Source organism: Monodelphis domestica, chromosome 1 (assembly GCF_027887165.1).
Source record: "Monodelphis domestica isolate mMonDom1 chromosome 1, mMonDom1.pri, whole genome shotgun sequence".
Classification (NCBI taxonomy): domain Eukaryota; kingdom Metazoa; phylum Chordata; class Mammalia; order Didelphimorphia; family Didelphidae; genus Monodelphis; species Monodelphis domestica.
Window position 1 is genome coordinate 276312406 of NC_077227.1, and position 20409 is coordinate 276332814.

Consider the following 20409-nt stretch of genomic DNA (forward strand, 5'->3'; position numbering starts at 1 on the left):
TATCCCTGTTGGATTTAATTTTATTAAATTCAAATCAGTTCTCTAGTCCACCAAAGATCTTTTTTGAAACCTGACTCTCATCTACTCAGGACTATCCCTCCAAGTTTTGTGACATCTCTAAACTTGATGAGCTTGCCATTTATGCTTTTAGCTAATTTGCTAATTAAAAAATAAAAAAAAAACCTCTTTTTTGGAAAAGCATCCAGAAATCTCTGCAACTTGAAACAGTAGAGAGCTTGTATATGATATAGGACACATCTTAATTTTAAAAATTAACTAAAAAATAATAGGAGGATGAGATGCCCAGATGGCAAGGCCACTAATGAGAAATGACCTTTGCTTCTTTCCATCTGATGTGGGGCATCATTTTTCAAGTTTAATAGTACCAGGTAATGAAGATGGGGACAGAAGTATAGGGCTTTCACAAAAATAGCCTTATGCTAATATGGAATAGAAGTAGCATTTCTAAATGATTGTTTTACATGGATTGCCAGAGAAAGGACTTGTAATTTTTTCTTTTTTGGTTCATTCTTTGAAATGGTTGGCTTACAAAAAAATACTGATATGCTTCCAAGTTGGAAAAAAGTCAAAACATTAATAAGTAATGCTTGGGTTGTTGGAGGATATTAATGGTAACTGTTACATCACTGTGTCATTGTGCTTCAGTTTGGAGACTGATTATGAAAGGTGGGAAGCTGATGATTACCTTGACTAACTTTTCATGAGCTTGCCCCTAAGCTGTGTTTTTATTTTATTACTTCTGTCAGGGTAGGCTTAAAGGTCAGAGAGTAATAAAACTGAAATGGCGAAGTCATGATTCAAATATAACTTGAGAATGTTTCAGTAGAATATTACTAAGAAACTTATTGTAGAAAAGGAAAACTTGAAATGGATTAAAAAATAAGATGGATGACTTTGGCTGACAGGGTCTCTAGATGGGAAAACCTATCATATTTCCATGGCTGTTGAAGACATTTTTCACTTTACTCAGGTGCTCAACTAGGCTCCCCCCCTTTTTTTCCTACCCATATTTCTAAGTAGCTACCTCAGCATTGAGGCCATTTACTCTGAGTTCCATCAGTGTCTCTCCTTAGTACTCAGCAATCCCCCCCTCTTTTCACACCTCCCCCCCATCTTTGTCTTAGGTAAGAAATGAAGCTTCTTCTTTGCTGAGACCCTTTACCCATACCTTTATTCTTTTTTCTTTTTCTAATTCCTGTTGGACTTTGGGTACAGCTCCTCCCAGCATCTTTTATCTCTTCACTTGCTCCTCCCCCTTTGCCCTCCAAGATCCGTAAGTCTTCCCTTTCTAACTCTGCTCTCAGTATGTTGCCCTAAGGTTTCTCATCTTCTCTGGCAAGTTTCTAGGAAAGTTAATTCTTTTCCTACTACTTTATATTAGAACTGACTTCGAAGTTACAATCAAGGCATGCTCTATTCAATAGTATTTTCTACATTCTCATCTAATTAGGGCACTGTTATTTAATATTATTGGATTGTTCTCTATTTCTTGTTATTTCCTAATTTCTTGGCTTATAACATAGTACTTTCCTGGCCCTTCCCTACCTTTCTTTGCTGTTTGCAAAGCTGGCCTTTTCTTTATCCCACTATTGTAAGGACGTGTCCAAATTTTTGCCTGGTTTTGTCTTGTCTTGTCTTGCCTTGTCTTGTCTTGTCTTGTCCTGTTCAATCCTGTTCTGTCCAGTCTGGTCTTTCCCTGCCCTGTCTTGTCCTGTCCTCACCCCTCAGAGGTGGAATATCTTATGTGAAAAACAGGTAGCTGAGTTCCTAAGGGATGAAATGTTATACTTGGAGCGAGGGAATGAGCTTGAATACTTCCTTTCTAGATATTTATCTGCTTTATGACCTTAAATAAGTCATCTCATCTCTTTGGGCTGCTGCTTTTTCATCTTTGTAAATTGGTAATAGTATTTATAATATCTACCTTATAGGATTTATTGTGAAGACTGAATAGAAAGGGTTTTGAAAACCTTTAAGCCATTATATCTGAGTGATGAATGTGGTATATGAAATTTGGATAGGAGGACAAGGCACATGGATAGGAATGCAGGAAGAAGGAAAGGAGGAAATAAACATTTATTAATTGCCTGCATGTGACAGATACTGTGCTAAATGCTAAATATTTGTCTTGTTTATTCCTCAGAATTCTGAGAGAGAGACTATTATTATCTTCATTTTACAATTGAGGAGACTGAGGCAGGCAGGAGTTAAAGAATTTGCCCAGGGTCACACAGCTAGTAAGTATTTGAGTCTAGATTTGAATTCATGTCTTCCTGACTTTAGGCCTTTAGCTACTTCTACGCAGCCAATGGACAGGATGATGATTCGGCAGAGAATACTGAGAGTAGACAGAGTAGGGGAGAAGAAAAATTTTCATGATAAGGAAAGCAGAGGGAAGTAATTCTAGAAATGATAAAAATGAGGGGAAAAGGATAAATCAAGGGAGTGTTATATTTAAAATGAATCAACTATATCAAAGTTTGAAAAAAGTTTAAAATTTTTTAAAAAGTTGGACAATCACATTTTTTCACTTATTTTTTCCAAGTAGTGAAGACACTTTCCAAACTTAGTATGAGAGAAGTGTTCAATTTATTGAATGGACTGAATATATTTAATTGGTGGTCACCAGGGATTTAATTTTTAAATCCCCAAATGAATTACTCAAGTAAATGAAACTTATGGTAGTTTATTTTACAATAGAGGGAAGATATTGAGAGACAGAGAGACAGAGACAAAGAGACAGAGACTGACTTCATCTGAACCTGTTAGAATTTCTAAGGCACCAGTCAAGGGAAAAGGAGTCTCCAGACAATGGGCCTTCAGAAAGGGCAAGGAAAGAAGTCAGCCTTTTCACTCACTACAGTGACCATCTAAAAGGAAAGCAGGCTGACGTCTCCTGCACGAGCTCTTCTAGGAGTCCAGTTCCACAACCAAGTGTCTTCACTACAAGTCTGAGTATTCCAGACTTCAAGTCTCTCCTCAAGTCCAGCTCCCAGTGACTCTCTTCACTCCAAGCCCTGGCAAGTCTCTTCCAGTCCAACTCTGAGTGACTGAATGACTCTGTGTGTCTGTTTCCACTATTTAAAGACCTTTTTTCTCTTGTGTCACTTCCCTTAAATTTTATGTCTACCAATCACAGCAGACGCTTTTCTACAGGACTGCCCATTCTTTCACAGGTGGGTCACAGACCTCCCACCTAATGTATGAAATGGGTGTTGACACCTTTTGTGGTTAGTTCACACCTTTTTGTGGTTGGTTCATACCTTTTGTGGTTAAAATGGGTAGATCTACTTTAAATACTGGGTTTACACTTTTGGGGATTTAAAGCAAAAAATAGACAGGGGATTACAATTTAATCTTTACAATAAAGGAAGAGACAAGTAACTTCATTGTTACAGTCAGGGGAGAGCTAAAACCAATCTTCATAGAACATATAGAATCACTTTTCAGTGTTCATAAACAAAATAGAAAACTTGGTTCTTGCATTTGTCATCATTTTTCAATGTTCACATACATGCACACCGTCATCATTTGACACTGTTAATTGTCTAAATAAAATGGATTTTAAATAAAATTTAAAGGACTTCAGATAGCCTTAATCTAATTGTAATCAGGGAGCCATGCATATAATACATGCAGTATCTTGATAATGGATAGAAAGGCTAAATATCTAATTTTCAGATAGCTATATGTACTAACATTTCACAAACTTTATTCCTAAGAAATCTTATTTTTTGTGGTGTTAAGAAAATTTCTGGGCCAGGGATTGTTTTTGCTTGAAAAATATTAAATATAAATGATGTCCTTTCAAGGACCTCTGATTTATCTCTGTGTGTAGAAATGACATTAATACAAGAATAATTTAGAGTTTTGGAGGATTGCCTAAAGAGTAGAAACGTTAAGTGACTTGTTTGTTGCCCTATGATTATGAATTTAAATAATGATTTTGTCCAGTCTTTTTCTCATATTTGGAATTCTTACCTCTGTCTCTTAGGATCATTTCAAAGCTCTGCTTAAGTAGCATGAGGCCTTTCCGGATCTCCCCTGTTCCCTTTACTACTAGTTGCCTGCCTCATTGCATAATATTTACTTTGCATATATTTTCTATTTGCTTAGATGTGTACATGTTGTCTCCTTTGAGAAGACTATACCTTCCTTGAGGGGAAGGACTATTTCTCCCCCTCTTCTTTGTATCCTCATTGCCTAGTGCAGTACCTTAACACTTGATTAAGAAATACTTGATTGTTCCTCTGAAGTATCAGCAATGGTATTTAAATCCAATGCCCAATACTTGATCAATAAGCATTTGTTGATTGATCAATTGAAGTATCATTGCTGGGGTGTCTTTAATGGGTGTCTTTCTGATGCACATTCCATTACACTGTCAATTTATCCTGTGCTGCTTTGGTATGAATTATGTTTATTAAAACTTTTTGTGGGTTAAAAAAGACCCAGTTTCTAGAATATCCCCATTCTGCCACAATTTATCCTCAGAGCTTTCAGACCAGCACTTATGAGTTCTGTCAGTATATTTTGACCCCAAAGTATTCATAAGTGCTGAACTTTAAAGTAACTGTATTTACATAATACAGTAGCTCTGGGTGTTAAGTATATTGTATTAATCTTTCCATTTTCTTCAGCTCTTTATTTGATAGTTTTTTAGTCCCACCACCATCCTTTGTTTTTCTGGTCCTTTTCTTGCACTTTTTTGTGAGAAATATTTAGAGATATACACCAATGAGTAGAGAAGAATAAAATAGTTTATTTGTTATTTACTCAGAATATTGAGAAGATTATGCTGATTGCTAAAGTAGTATGATTATTATTATTCAAGTAAAGATCCCTATTTAGGCCCTCTTCTCATGGCCCATCATGTACTGGACCTTCTCCAGCCCAGATGGGTTACAGGAGGCTGAATTTTTTTGGATGTGGGAACCCTTGGAGCTAAGTTACTGAGAATTTTATCATCTGTGAAGGTTTAAGAAATACCTTTCTTGATAAAATAATAGGTTGTGGAAATCCTGAATTTGGTCATAGGATCACAGGGTCATAGAGTCATATAGGGGATCTTAGAGATCATCTAAGAAACCTATGGATCCTTTCTCAGAATATTGCTTTAAAATGTATAAATAAAATATAGAGGTTTACAAAATGCAATGGTTAACTTGGGATTTTGACTAAATAAGAGTTATAAAAAATTGGTCACTGATTATTATCCCTTAAGTCAAGAAAACTATTAGCAGCTTTTAACAATTTTAATTGGAATATTAATAAAAAGAGGAAAATGTGGAAGGGAAAGAGTTATGACTGTCTAGCCTACCCTAAATGTTGATCTGGTGAAAAGAAGCTCACTCCCTGACAGAGTTCCAATCTCCACCTGGGAATCCTAGTTACTCATCAGCAAGCCAGGCAGGATCCAGGCAAGGTCCCAATGTAGAAAAACCCTTGTGAGCTAAGCTCACTGAGGCAGCAGTGAACCCAACAAAAAAGTCCCTGACTCCAAGAAGCTCCAAAGCTGAAAAGCGAAGTCCCAAAGCTGAAAACTCCTGTCGAAAGGTCCAAAGCCTCAAGGTGAAGTTGAAGTCCAAAAGCCCCAAGGAGCCATTCTCCAAAGAAGACCAAAGAAGAGCCAAGGAGCAGAGACTCCAAAGTAGAATTCCAAATGAGAAGTTTCAAGGAGAAGTCCCTTGGACCGGAAGTTCAGGACTTGTTATACTCCTTTTTCCACCTCACTTCCTATCTCTTCCCCACTTTACGGAAACCAGTTGCAGTCTTTCAATTTGCCTAGCACTGCCCCAGGGGTGAGGTGGGGTGGGGAGTGACTTCTGGAGTTGTCACCTACTCTAGCAAATGACTTGTGAACTCTTATACTTAATGACTGGTAAGGTTGTAGGGGTACATAAGTTTTTGATTAATTAACTTAAAAGTTGCTGATTGATAGACAAAGAGAATTTGATTCACTCTTCACAAAAGGAAACCAATTAAATTGAAATAATTATTAAAATATTAAGAAAGACCCTGATCTAATCAATCACCTCTCATATTATAGGCAAAGAAGCTTAGGCCCAGAAGTTGTTTCCTACTAATGTCCATGTACTGACTGTGGTGGGATGAAGAGCTAGAATTTAGAGCTAAGATTTGAACCCAGGTGCTCTGACTTTAAATCTTATCTTCTTTCTCTTATACCTTGGATTGTGTATGTGTATTTTTTAAATCCTCCATTTGGATCCATAATTGAAAATTGACTATATAGGGAACTATATTTAATTAACAGGATTGTTATCTTAAAGATAGTATGACAATTTGTAAAATAGAAAAAAATATGCAAAATTGAAGAAGACAATTTTTCTTAAAACTATAAATAGTTCCTTAAGTATTCATTCTTTTCTTAATTATACCAGGAGGTGTTAGCAAAGCTGAGTTAGCAAAAATGTTTTGCTAATCTACTGTATAGTGCTAATGCAAATGCCTTCCATTAAATTTGCAAAGCTTTTAGGTATAATTTTGCCATAAGTTTACTCTTTGAGATATGATAGTTTCCTGCTAATTAGAAGTTTGTTTAGTTTTAGTTGTTAGTTCTCTTCCTCTCCAAGTTCCATAACTTGATAAGAAAAAGGGATAAGTGAAAATAATAGCATAAACAGAGAGGTGCCAATCTCTTTTATTCCCAAAGAGTACAGTTTCTTCTTATTTGCAATCTTGCAGATGTCCTACCTTCATTAGTTCTTAGTACATATATCCAATCAATTGTCATCAATTGTGAGTTCTACTTTCAAAGCCTCTCTCATTTTTTTCTCTACTCATAGTTATCCTCATATTTCAGACCTCTCCTCTGGACTGTTGTAATAATCTAAGTGGTCTCCTTTCCATTCTATTCTCCACATAGCTGTGTTCCTATAAAAGGCATGACTAACAAAGTCGTCTTGGCATTTAAGCCCCTTCACAGTCTGGATTGACCTACTTTTCAAGTCTTATATGTTTCTCCTCTTAGTGTAATCTAGCTAAAGTAGCCTTGACTTCCCCTGACATGATACTCCCATCTCTGCTCCTTTGTACGGACTGTCAGCCCATGCTTGGAAGCCATGTCTTCCTCATCTCTACCTCTTAGAATCCCTAGGGAGCTTGAGCCACTGGACTTGAGGTTTTTCCTGATAGCCTCAGCTGTTAGTACCTTCTCAGAATGAACTAATGTTAAAAAATGTGCACACATGCAAACCTAGTAGTAGTAGTGGTAGTCTCTCGGTGATCAAGAATGATTATTGTCTTTGTGCAGTTTCATCTACGGTGTACCCTCATGTGGCTTTGGAGTCCAAAGGCTGAGGCGCACAGTTTGTGGCACATGGGGCATGGGACGCCAGTTGTTACGGGAGGTGAGGTTGTGGCCTGGTGTCAGCGTCCAAGCGCAGCAGCAAGACGTCGACGTCGCTCATCTTCAAAGGTGGTGGCGGCATGGTTAATGTGGGTTCGCCAGCTGCTTCTGTCAGAGGCAGCAAGTTCTAGTTGCTTTGGTGTAAAGCCAGCCCACTTCAAGTTTGACTTTAGCTGATCCTTGAATCTTTTCTTTGGTCGGCCTTGTTTCCTGAGTCCAGCTGACAGTTCACCATAGAATACCTGTCTTGGTATTCGCTGTGGGTCCATGCGGATGACGTGTCCAGACCATTGTAGTTGGGTTTTGAGGACCATGACTTCGATGCTGGTGGAGTTGGCTCTGTCGAGGACTTCCTGATGGAGGGAGTGTTGGTGGAATTGTTCCAACTGCTTCATGTGCTTCCTGTACAGTGTCCATGTCTCGCAACCATACAGGAGCGAGCTGAGGACCACTGCGTTATACACTTTGAGCTTCATCACAGTGCTTACACCTCTGTGTTGGAGGACTTTGCAGCGCAGCCGTCCAAGTGCCTGGCTGGCCTTTTGGATCCTGGCATTAATCTCGTGGTCTAGGGACCCGTCGTTGGCGATGGTGCTGCCCAGGTACTTGAAAGTGTTGACGTTAGAAAGCTGCGTGTCGTCTATTGTAATGCATGGCTGGTTTGTGGGCCTCCCTGGTGCAGGTTGGAACAGCACTTCTGTTTTTCTGAGGCTGATAGTCAGGCCAAACAGTTTTGTTGCGGTGGAGAACCTGTCCACAATGGTTTGGAGATGATTTTCTTTGTGGGCTATGAGAGCACAGTCATCTGCAAAGAGAGCTTCCAGGATGAGTCTCTCTGTTGTCTTTGTTTTTGCAGTCACGCGGCGAGAGTCGAATAGTGAGCCATCCAGTCGGTATTTGATGTAGACGCCCAGGTCTAGATCCATCACAGCATGTCGTAATACTTGGGTGAAAAATAGGTTGAATAGTACTGGAGCGAGGACACAGCCTTGTTTCACGCCATTGGAGATGTTGAAGCGATCAGAAGTCTCGACATGAAAGAGCTGGATCAGTTTTACGAATTTTGCTGGGCAACCGAGCTTGCTGAGGATCACCCACAATGCATCCCTATTCACTGTGTCAAACGCCTTTGTCAGGTCTATGAAGACAATGTAGAGACTCAGGTTCTGCTCAAGGCACTTTTCCTGCATTTGCCTCACCATGAAGACCATGTCGACGGTGCTGCGATCTGGTCGGAAGCCACATTGTGATTCAGGTAGGTTCTGCTCTGAAACAGATGACAGGAGTCTGTTGAGTATAACACGGGCGAGGATCTTTCCAGCAGTGGAGAGTAGTGAGATGCCTCTGTAGTTGTCACAGGCTGCTCGTGAGCCTTTGTTCTTGTATAGGGCTACGATGGAGGCATCTCTGAGTTCTGGGAGCATGTCTTCCTCTTCCCATATGCTGGTCAGCACTATGTGGAATGCCTGGAGCTCCTTTCCATTTAAGGCCTTGTACACCTCGGTTGGGATCCCGTCTTTACTGGGTGCCTTGCCTGCACTTATTTGTTTAATGGGTTTTTGGACTTCCTCTATAGCTGTTTACATGTTGCCTCATAGAAAGTAAACTAGGGTTCCATTTTTGTGCCTGACATGTATAATAATTGCTTACTGATTGACTAGCTGAAGGGACCTTTACTCAATGTTACCTAGGTACCAAACAGTGGAGTTGAAATTCACATTTTTTTCTTTTGATTTTGAATCTAGAATTTTGTGTATACCCTTCTGAAACTTTAAGCGAAAAATGTGGGGTGTTAGTAACTACACTCTTCCATGTTGTTGGATCCTGGGGTGAGGTCAGAAGAATTGAATATTTCTTACATTACTGGGCAATTAGGTGACTCAGTAAGTGTTGAGTCTGGAGTTTTAGGAAGCCCCGAGTTCAAATCTAGATTCTGACACTTATTAGCTCTTTGACCCTGGCCAAGTGATTTAACCCTGTTTGCCTCAGTTTCCTCCTCTCTAAAAAAATGAGGTGAAGAAGGAAAGGGCAAACCACTTTAGTATCTTTGCCAAGAAAACTCCAAATAGAAGAGTTGGGCATGACTGAAATGACTGAACAACAACAAAATATGTTTACTATTGAAAACAAGATTTAAGTCATTTGTTCCAAGTCACATATCTAAATAATTTGTTGTGTCTCAAAGAAGAAATGAGAAAATATAAATGTTTGCCTTTGCAGAACTTAAATACTATAGCTCTGAAACATTGCAAATATAGTGGATATGTTGGTTGGTTTTGATTATCTTTTTATCTTCTTTATTTTTCTTCTTTGTTATTAGAGATGGCTCTCTGGGTATAAGTGAAGGGAGGGGATATATTTCCATATATGGGTCACATAAAATAAAAAAACTAAAAATAAAAAAAATTTTTAAGTTAAATTCATTGGTAGAGGTAGGGTAGCACCTGAATGGTCTTTTCTCACTGTACAGTTCTGTTTCTACTTATAAAAATAATAAGTGAGTTAGAGCTTAAATAAAAATGATTTCATATGTCTCCTGTGTCAAAGGATTTAACTGAATAAAAGTGAAATGATAACCTGCTTCAGTGGGAAGAAAATGGACTTGGTAGTCAGAGGGACTAGGTTCAAACTTCTTTGAACCTTATTCCTTGGGCAGGCCACTTAATCTTTCAAGACTTTAATTTCCATATTTGTAAAGTGGGTTTTGACTTTGAGATTACGCAGCTTTCTAACGTCAACACTTTCAAGTACCTGGGCAGCACCATCGCCAACGACGGGTCCCTAGACCACGAGATTAATGCCAGGATCCAAAAGGCCAGCCAGGCACTTGGACGGCTGCGCTGCAAAGTCCTCCAACACAGAGTTCTGTGTTCCTATGACTTGGCTAAAAGAAAAGAAAGAAGGAAAAGAAAAAAAATTTACAAAGGATACTAGATAGATAATATTTGAAAGAAAAGGAATGTTGTGTTATAATCTTATTTAAAGACCTTGAATTTATTACTTTATTACAACACTTTATTAATAGCTTTTGTTCTAAATGCTTAGTTTTAAAAAAATAATCTAGACATCTCTTATATTAAAAAAAAAAACTGGTCATTGTAACAATAATTCACATTTGAGGCTTACAAAGTTCAGTATCCCAACAACCTTGAGAGCTAGGTAGCTTTATTATTAAAAAAATACTTAATTTAATTTTCCCTCTGTTCCATCTCCACTCTGTCTCCCTCATTAAAAACAAATAAAGAAAGAAAACCTTTTTAACATATGCATATCCAAGCTAAACAGTTCCTATGTGGGCCATGTGTAAATTATATATGTATTGTTCTGCACCTTGAGTCCATCATCTTTGTCAGGAGGTTCACAGAATGGATCATCATCAGTTCTTTGGAATCATAGTTGGTCATTATATTGATCCAAGATGTTACGCCTTTCAAAGTTGTTGGTTCAGTATTATTTCATACAAGTTTCAGGTTTCTTTGAAGATATCTGTTTTTTCATTTGTTTCATCACAGAAGTTGTATTCCATTACATTCATATGCTGTGATTTGTTCAGTCTACTCCAATTGAAGGTGACACTTCCTTGGTTTGTCATTCTCTGATACTTCCAAAAGAGTTACTACCCATTTTGTATTCTAGGTCCTTTTCCTTTCATTGATTTTTCTGGGGGAATTGGCTTCATTTTGCATTATCTTTGGGTCATATTATTACCCCTAATTTGCATGAAAGGAAACTGAAGCTCAGAGAAATTAAAGCACTTTTACATGGTCTCATTAAGTGGTAAAGTTAGCATTTGAACCCAGATCTTCTGACTCCAGTTTCAGACAGTATTGTTCTTTGCTCACTATATCATCTTGCTTCTGTTATTTGCATTTTAAAGGACAAGTTTAGGACAGTGAACATAATTCTACTTTTTAGCCCAAATAATCAAACCTTTGTATAATATCTGATAAATTTATTAATATGGGAATATTGGCAGATCTGTCTGATCATACCTCTATAGATTTTAGTCATCTGACTTATATAGCTTTAGATTTATATATTTAGGTATGTGCACACACATGTGCGCGTGCGCTCACACACATACACACAAACACACACACACACACACACACACACACACACACACACACACACACACACACAGATCTTGCAGTGGATGGAACATTGGTCCTGGAGTCTGGAAGACCTGAATTTAAATCTAGCCTCAGATACTTATTAGCAGTATGACCCTGGGCAAGTCACTTAGATTTTGTTTGCTTTAGTTTCTGAAAATGGAGATAATAATAATAGCACCTACCTCCAGGGTTGTTGTGAGTTTAAAATGAGAAATTATGAAGCATTTTGTTAATCTTAAAGCCCTATATAAATGCTAGTCCTTATTTCTGGCTATTATCAAGTCCGATAAATCAAGATGATCACAGTATTACTTTAGAGTCTTGTACAATAAAAATTACTGATGACAATAGAAGTCTCTGATGAGCCAGAGATAGTATTTGAATGAGCAATTGTAGTTCAATATAACTCATGACATTTTTTATGTGTATTTATTGCCAAGGATAAATAGATTTTTAAAAGATTCTAGGTAGTAGAATCTTTTTAGAACACAATTTTTGTGTTTTGTTTTGATTAAAATTAGGTTTTATTGGAAAGCATTTTTTCATTGAAAATTATTTTGAAAATGTGATTATTTTATTCAGAGGATACTTCTGTTTTATATAATATGTGAATTATATGTGAATCAGTGAAAATATGGTTTGATTTGTGGAAAGCTGCTTTATAGCCAGCTTGGGTGATACAATCTGTTCTCTAAAGTTATACTTCTTCACCCCCATTTTTCTTAAGTGCTAGTGAACATATATCTCCATTGGATACACAGAAAATCATTATGCAATTTTCACATTTACTAATGAATAATTTTTTGCTTCTGTAGTGAGCCAAAGTGAAGTTAATAAATTGTCCCTTGCTGGTTTTTAATCTAAGATCCTTTTGAATGAATGGCTGTGTGGGGGTAGGGTGGAATGATAATTTGTAAAACACTTTCCCTATATTTTCCTGTCTATTGTGTCCTACTTTTTTGTGTGCTTATAACCTGTTTATATAAGTCTATGTAAGTTTATATAAGGGGGATTGAGGCTTTAGACATATAAGTTTATATAAGGGGGACTGAGGCCTTAGGCAAAGCCCTGATCTGCTGTGAATTAAATGCAAATAAATGCCAGAATTTGAAAAAACCTATGGAAAGTAGTTCCCTAATGGACTGCATTTACCCTTGTGCTCTTAAGTGAATTGTTAAGATCAATTACCAGTGGAAACAGAGTTGGGGAGAATATTTGCCTCTTATGCCTTAAGTAGAGACAATAGAGGAGCTGGTTCCAACCTTTTTAGGAATTATCTATCTACTTCATATCTGCATAGAGTGTCAAGCTAATCTGAATTGATATTATTTATTTAGTGTTAGTGGAAGAAATTACCAGGAAAAATTTTTATTGAAAGGGAAAAGGACTTTGTAGATATGTTTGATCAAAACACTAAAGAATCTAGGGAAAAATGGCAAAATTTGCAGAAGAAAGCACCGGCTTATAAAATGATCTGTTAGCAACTATATAGTAATGGATGGCATCCATTTAACATCTTTTTAAGAAGCAGCATAATAATTCCTGGGTAGGACATTTCTAGTTCAACATCTTATTCTTTATATTTCCATATAGGAGAACATGTACTTTTCCCCGAGATGGGGTCAGCGATGTAGATATTTTATTACAGTTGCAGTAGTGGTGGTTCACACTTATATAACATGTATAATTTACTATAGATAAGTCCATATTTGTCTGTAGTAAAAAACACATCAGATATGTTACTTGTCATAAATATATAGAATTAATGTTAGAATGAAGTTTACTTCATTGAATTTACCTTCCTTTTCTCTGCTTCCACTTAGTAGATCAAAAAACCTATACTTAGGGTTTTGCTCAATAGCATACAATTAATGAATCTGGGATTTGAACCCAAGATTTCAGATTCCAAATTCAGTGCAGTTTCTATACTGTCAGGATGTTAATCTCTCTAGATATCCATGATTATGATATAGGCCAGTGATGGCAAACCTTTTAAAGATAAAGTGCCACTCCCACCAGCCCTGCCCTTTACCCCATTCAGGGGAGGGTGAAAGTGCTCGCATTGGTTTGCTGGGCAGAGGGGAGGGCAAAGTGAGGAATGTTCTCAGTGAGTGTAGAGAGTGGGAGGAGAGTGTCCTGAGTGCTCTGCTCCCCTCCAGCTTTGCCACCTGTGAGCTGCCCACCTTACCCCCTGTGCGTTCCCATTGGCTGCTGGGCAGAGGGGTGGGGGATGTGAAAAAATGTCATCAGGCATGGTGGAGAGGGGGAGGGGAGCAGCTCTGCCTTGCTAATAATGAACTCTTGGGGGTGGGGGGCAGTGCTCGTGCTCATAGAGAGTGCTCTGTGTGTCCTCTTTGGCACCCATGCCATAGGTTTGGCATTACTGGTATAGGTAGATCATGCATTTTAACAATTAGTCTCAATATATTATATAATTTAATTTAATACAGGTGGATTTCATTTCAAGAAATTAATGTATTCTGAAAAAGTTGTGTTAATTGAATCATATTTTATATGCCTTAGGGGAGCTGGTTTTGAAAGGAATTTTTTTAATAAAGATTACTCTTTTTAAATCTAATAACCATCCTCTAATGTGTCACATGTCTAATTAGTTTAAAATGGGATGCTTGTATTTTCTATTGAATTAGTGCAGAAGCCAAAGCAACTGAATAATTTTTGCCCCCCTTTGAGCCCTCAATATTCTTATTTGTCTCAGTAAAATTGTGGTGGAGCAGGCTGTGTATACACTGTATACTTCAATTATTTCCTTTAACTTGGATCTATCTTTGATGGCAACTGAAAATAATAAGATAGTAAAGTGAAAATGAAAAAAAGCAAGCCTGGAAATTTATCTGCCTTGGAGGAGTGAGAATTAGGGAAAGAGGGAGATGATGGTTTTTGTGCAGAGTGTTTTTCCCTTTTTATTCAGCTAATAATAAGAGGATAAAGGGATACTTGTAAACTGAATTTGTCAGTAGAAGTCTGTTAAACCAGGCACATATATACTATTAATTTTCCTTTGCTTATCCATCTTTGCTTTTTTCCCCCTTTAGGCAATTCCTCTTATTCATCCAATCTATTGTGTCCATGAGTTTTTTATTGATCATTCTTGGTATGTACATAGGACTTTTAGTTGGAGGGGGTTCATTTTCCAAATCAACCAAATGAGAGGGGGCGGGGAGAGAGAGAGAGAGAGAGAGAGAGAGAGCGCACAGACTGGAAGCAAAACTCTTAAAGAAAAAAAAGGAATGATAAATTATTCTGACTTTAAGGATTGAAGAATATTGGGAATAAGGCAGTTTAAAAAGGAGGAACACCAGAATCACCAATCAGTCATCAAGCATTTATTAAATACTTACCAGATGCTGTGCTAAGCCCTGGGGATACAAAGAAAAGCAACAGTCCTTGTCCTTAAGAAGTTCACATTTTAATGGGGGAAAGACAACATGAAAAAGATTAGGTATATACTAGATTCAAAATGTTAGCCCTTGGCAACAGATTAGATATGGAAGATGAGAGAGAATAAGAAGTCAGATGATATTTAGGTTGTAAGACTAGGTAACTGAGAGGATGGGGGTGCTCTTGACAGTAATATCTAAAGAGTGGAGAGTTTGGGGAATGCTAAAGGTACGGTGAATTTATTTTTGGACAGTTTGAGATATTTAAGAGACATGTGACTCTTGCTCAGGTGGGCTGGATATGAAGTTCTGGGAATCATCTGAACAGAGATGTTAATTCCATGAGAAAGATCATCAAGTGATATATAGTGTAGGGCAAAAAGAGAACAAAACTTTGGTGAGGAGATCCACCGTTAGACAGGACAGTGTGACTAGAATGTAGATATAGCAAAGTAGATTGAGAAGAAAGGAAAGAGGAATGTCATGAGACCCAGAAAAAGACTGATTATCTAGGAGGTGATGGCAATTAATATCAGATGCTACAGAGAGATTAGAAGGCTCAGTATTGAGAAAAAATTCAGTAAGATGTGCCATTAAGAGATCATTGATAACCTTGAAGGATTAGTTTCAGTTGATGAGGTGTGTGAAGCCATATTTCAAAGGGTTTAGAAGAGAATGCTAAAGGAAATTGAAGGACCTAGTGGAGAAGTTTAGGCTAGAAGGGAGGAGAATTATAATATGATAGCTTCTCAAGATGGTAGGTTTGAGAATTTCTTAAGGATGAGAACGACAAATGGATATATTGGTAGACTGTAGGATAGATTGAAGATAAGTGAAATTGATAGTGTGAACAATCTGTTGGAGAAGATAGGGAAGGATGGGATCAAGGATAAATGTTGGCAAGGAGAAAAGCTATCTCTTTATTTGACATGAGTAAAGAGAAGGTAGTATGGTGTCCAAATGATGTAAGATGAAGAGGGAAAGAAGGGGAGCACCCTGCAAATGGCCTCAATTTTTTGGATTAATTATGAGGTGAGATCTTTAGCTGAGAGGAATTGGGGGAGTTTTATGAGAGTCTTGAAGAGACACAAAGTTTGGTAGAATGGCTGTGGAGAGTTGGATAGCGAATTGCTGTTGATTAAATTGCAGATGATACTGATTTGGGTTGTTTCTTGGAAATATGATATATAATGGGGCTAGATTAGCTGAATTGGCAGAAATAGAGGAGTGGCTGGCTGCGAAGGCAGTTCATCTTGGGGGGGGGGATAATCAGAACGCAGCTATTATATGAGAGGAAATACATAGTTGTGTTGAAGGAGTCTGTGAAGTTGAGTTGTTTTTCTGAATATCATTTTGTAATCTGGGGAAGTAATCATTGTGAACATTGAGTTGCTGAGAGTTCATCTGGAAATAAATAGGCACTCTGAGGATATTGCCATTTCTTAAAGTTGTGGTAGAAAGGGGGTATTTAAAGGAAATTGCTTTTTATTGAGATACATTAAAAAAAAGTCTTACTACTGCCACTTGTTATCTAAATGTAACTCTGAGATAATTTACTTAGCTTGTCGAAGGAACAGAGCATAATTGAGAGTAAAGGTAGAGTTCAGTTAAAGTACAGCTGACTATCTGAAAACTCTTAACCTTGCCCAGGAATTTCCTAGGGAAGTAATGAATAATCGGCTAATAAGTAGATGCATAGAATACCAGAGTTGGAAGAGACCTTAATGGTTACCTAATTTGGCATTCTACTCAGTACATGAATCTCCTCTACAACACCCTTATAGTATCCCTGAAATATAGGGGAATTAATATTGTATCTGGACATTTCATTTTCTGTCTTGACCATCTTCTTGTCATTTGTACCTCCTAGACCCTCAGAGACCATGCACTTGGACATTTACCACACATGGCAAAGGAATACTGATCCTGAATTCCTGTGTTGTCCTGGTTGATTAGGATAATCAATATTGCCATCTCTACTGGAAAGTATATATAAATCAGCTGTCCTTTTGGTACCACCAATGTCTCTGTGACTTTTCAAACCAAAAATACCATTCTCTGACTACCATTCTGCTATTCAGGATGGCCCAAAAGTTTAAGTGTAAACTTAAGTAGCTTAAAACTGCTGTAAAATTTTGGCCACTTTGTTGTGTCGTCTCCCATAGATAGTACTAGTGACACCTATTGAATGGATGAATGAATGAAGAAGCATTTTAAAACTCATTTTATGTGCCAGGTATTCAGATAACTGAGATTACAGGTATAAATTTGATAATCCCTACCTTTAAGAAATTTATAATTCTAGAGACTTCCCGTCAAGATGGCGGCTTAGAAGTAGCAAAAGTTCAGACCTCTGAAAACCCTTCCTTACCGATCACAAACTGAATGCTCCTAGTAGGGGACTGAAATTCAAACTTAACAACAGGACAGAGCCTGGGAACCCTCCTTTTGTACTCAAATCAAAAGGTACACCCCCCAAAAGCCAGAATCCTAGATCACTCGGGTCTAAGGGGAAGGCAGAAGGAAGGTCCCAGGACCCCTCCCCCCAACCCAGAGTGCTGAGCCCGCAGCAGCAGCGGGAACCTTAGGGCCAGCTGTTTTGAAGGGTGCATCTTGAAAGCAACCTGGGCCAGTCGTGGAGCATCCAACACAGACGGCAGGGAAGCAGCCTGAGAAGGACGGGGGGAGCCTGTAGCTCCCTGGCTGGGTCCTTCCATCAGAGTCTCACCAGAGGTTTTTGCCTTGGGGCACATCCAGACCAACCCAGCTGAACCTGATCCCATCAGGAGTCCTCAGAGCTCAGGGAGGCCAGGACCCCTCCCCTCTTAGAGTGCAGGGCCTTCTGAAAGGACAGGAACCTCAGGGCCGGCAAAGGCACTGAGGTACCTTGCGGACTGTGCTGTGCCAGGCTCAGAGCGTGGAAGTAAGGCAGCAGAGAAGTAACTGGAGGGAACTGAGACCAGTAACACCTAAAATCTGGCAGGCAGGGGAGGGTAGATCCTGGGCTTCCCCGGGAAGACAGCGCAGCTGTGGAGAACAGACAATTTTCCTGGGGCTAAAGCCTTGGACCATCAGACAGACACACTAAGAGCTATTCCTCCTCACTCAGATTTCTGACTGGAAAGGGGAAGAAAAAACAATAGAGATGGCAAACAGTACAGAAGTGCAAAAGCCTCCAAACACTAAGAAAAACAAGAAGAAGGGAGTGACTTTGGACACATTTTTATGGAGCAAAAATACAAAATACAGAGGAGATAGAAGAGGAAACACAAACAAATGCTCCAAATCCTTCCAAAGGAAATGGAAATTCTCCACAAACTCTTGAAGAATTTAAATCTGAAATTATCAAAAAGATGGAAGCCTTCTGGCAGGAAAAATGGGAAACAATGCAAAAGGAACTCAGCAATCTGAGAGACCAAAATATGCAAATGCAGAAACAGCTCGAAGCCTCAAAAAACAGGTCAGACCAAACTGAAAAGGAAAACCAGTCTTTAAAGGTCAGAATTGGGCAACTGGAAGACAATGATCTTGCAAAAGAGCAATAATTAATAAAGCAAAATCAAAAGATTAAAGAATTAGAATATAATATAAAATATCTCACTGACAAGGTGACAGACCTGGAAAACAGAGGAAGGAGAGACAATGTGAGAATCATTGGTCTACCAGAGAAGCCAGAAATAAGTAGTAATCTTGATATCATAATACACGATATCATCAAAGAAAACTGCCCAGAGATTCTAGAAAAAGGGGACAAAATATGCATTGAAAGAGTTTACAGAAAACCCTCTACACTAAATCTCCCAAAGACAACTCCCAGAAATGTAATTGCCAAATTCCAAAGTTTCCAAGCAAAAGAAAAAATCTCACAAGAAGCCAGAAAAAGACAATTTAGATATAAAGGAACACCAATCAGGGTCACACAGGACCTAGCAATTTCCACTCTGAATGACCGTAAGACATGGAACATGATATTCAGAAAAGCAAGAGAGCTGGGTCTTCAACCAAGAATTGGCTATCGATAAAAACTGACTATATACTTCCAGGGAAAAATATGGGCATTCAACAAAATACAAGATTTCCAAGGATTTGTAAAGAAAAGACCAGACCTCTGTAGAAAGTTTGACATCCAAACACAAAGATGAAGAGAAACATGAAAAGGTAAACATAAAGGAAAGGGAAAAAGAGAAAAATGTTATCTTTTTCTTTTATTCAAACTCTTCTATAAGGACTACATTTATATCAATTTATATATATTAATATGTGGGGAAAATTTAATGTGTAACTCTCAAAAATTGTATGCATCATTACAGTAGTAAGAAGAATCACACATAGGGAAAGTTTGGGGCATCAAGATGATATGGAGAAACAGGGAGATAGAAATAAAAAGGGAGGGGGGAATTGTTGATGGTACTAAGATATGCTCCAAGAAATAGAAAAAAAAAACTAAATAGAATAATCTTTCTCACACAAAGATACACATGGGAAGAGGAGGGGAAGAATTCTCCTTTAAGAAAGAGAAGAAGAAAGTTTTTACTTAAACCTTACTCTCAGTGAAATAAACTCTGAGAGGGAAGAACATCCAGATCCATTGGGATCTTGAATTTTATCTTATCCAACAGGGTAAGGGAGAAGGGAAAACCAAGGTGGGTAGTGGGGAGGGAACAGAAAAAGGGAGGGAAGGAGAGGTGGGAGGGGAAGGGAACAAAAAGGGAGGGTCTAGAAAGGGAAACATATCAAGGGAGGGGACTAGGGGACTGATTTAAAGTAAATCACTGGCTTAAAAGGTTATAGCTAAAGAAGAAAGGTCAGAATTAGGGGAGGATATCAAAATGCCAGGGAGTCCACAAGTGACAATCATAACTTTGAACGTGAATGGGATGAACTCACCCATAAAATGTAGACAAATAGCAGAATGGATTAGAATCCCAAACTCTACCATATGTTGTCTTCAAGAAACATACATGAGACAGGTAGACCCTTACAAGGTCAGAATTAAAGGATCGAGTAAGACCTTCTGGGCCTCAACTGATAGAAAGAAGGCAGGAGTTGCAATCATGATATCTGACAAAGCCAAAGCAAAATTAGACCTGATTAAAAGGGATAGGGAAGGTAAATATATTTTGTTAAAAGGGAGTATAGACAATGAGTATAGACACTAATCAACATGTATGCACCAAATGGTATACCACCCAAATTTATACTGGAGAAACTAGGAGGAATTGAAGGAGCCAATACACAGTATTGACGCCAAGACAGAAGGTAAGGGTTAAAAAAAAAAAAACACTAGAAAGCATAGGAATAGAAGGGTCGTTCCTAAAAATAATAAACAGTATATATCTAAAACTATCAGCTAATATCATCTGCAATGGGGATAAACTAGCTGCATTCCCAATAAGATCAGGAGTGAAACAAGGATGCCCATTATCACCTCTAGTGGTAGTCTCTCGGTGACCCAGAATGACTATTGTCTTTGTGCAGTTTTATCTATGGTGTACCCTCATATGGT

The 20409-nt window shown here is 38.2% G+C and overlaps 1 protein-coding gene across 27 annotated transcripts in view; it reads left to right on the forward strand.

Moving 5' to 3' along the window:
• FUT8 (fucosyltransferase 8) overlaps positions 1 to 20409 on the forward strand; it is a 461812-nt gene that overhangs the window by 65031 nt on the left and 376372 nt on the right. For 5 of the 27 annotated variants that reach the window (XM_056810905.1, XM_056810915.1, XM_056810922.1 and 2 more), the window contains one exon: positions 8247 to 8645. The exons of the other annotated variants lie outside the window; for them this stretch is intronic. The gene's annotated coding sequence lies outside the window, so the exon portion shown is untranslated. The remainder of the gene's footprint in view (positions 1 to 8246; positions 8646 to 20409) is intronic. 27 annotated transcript variants of the gene reach the window in all.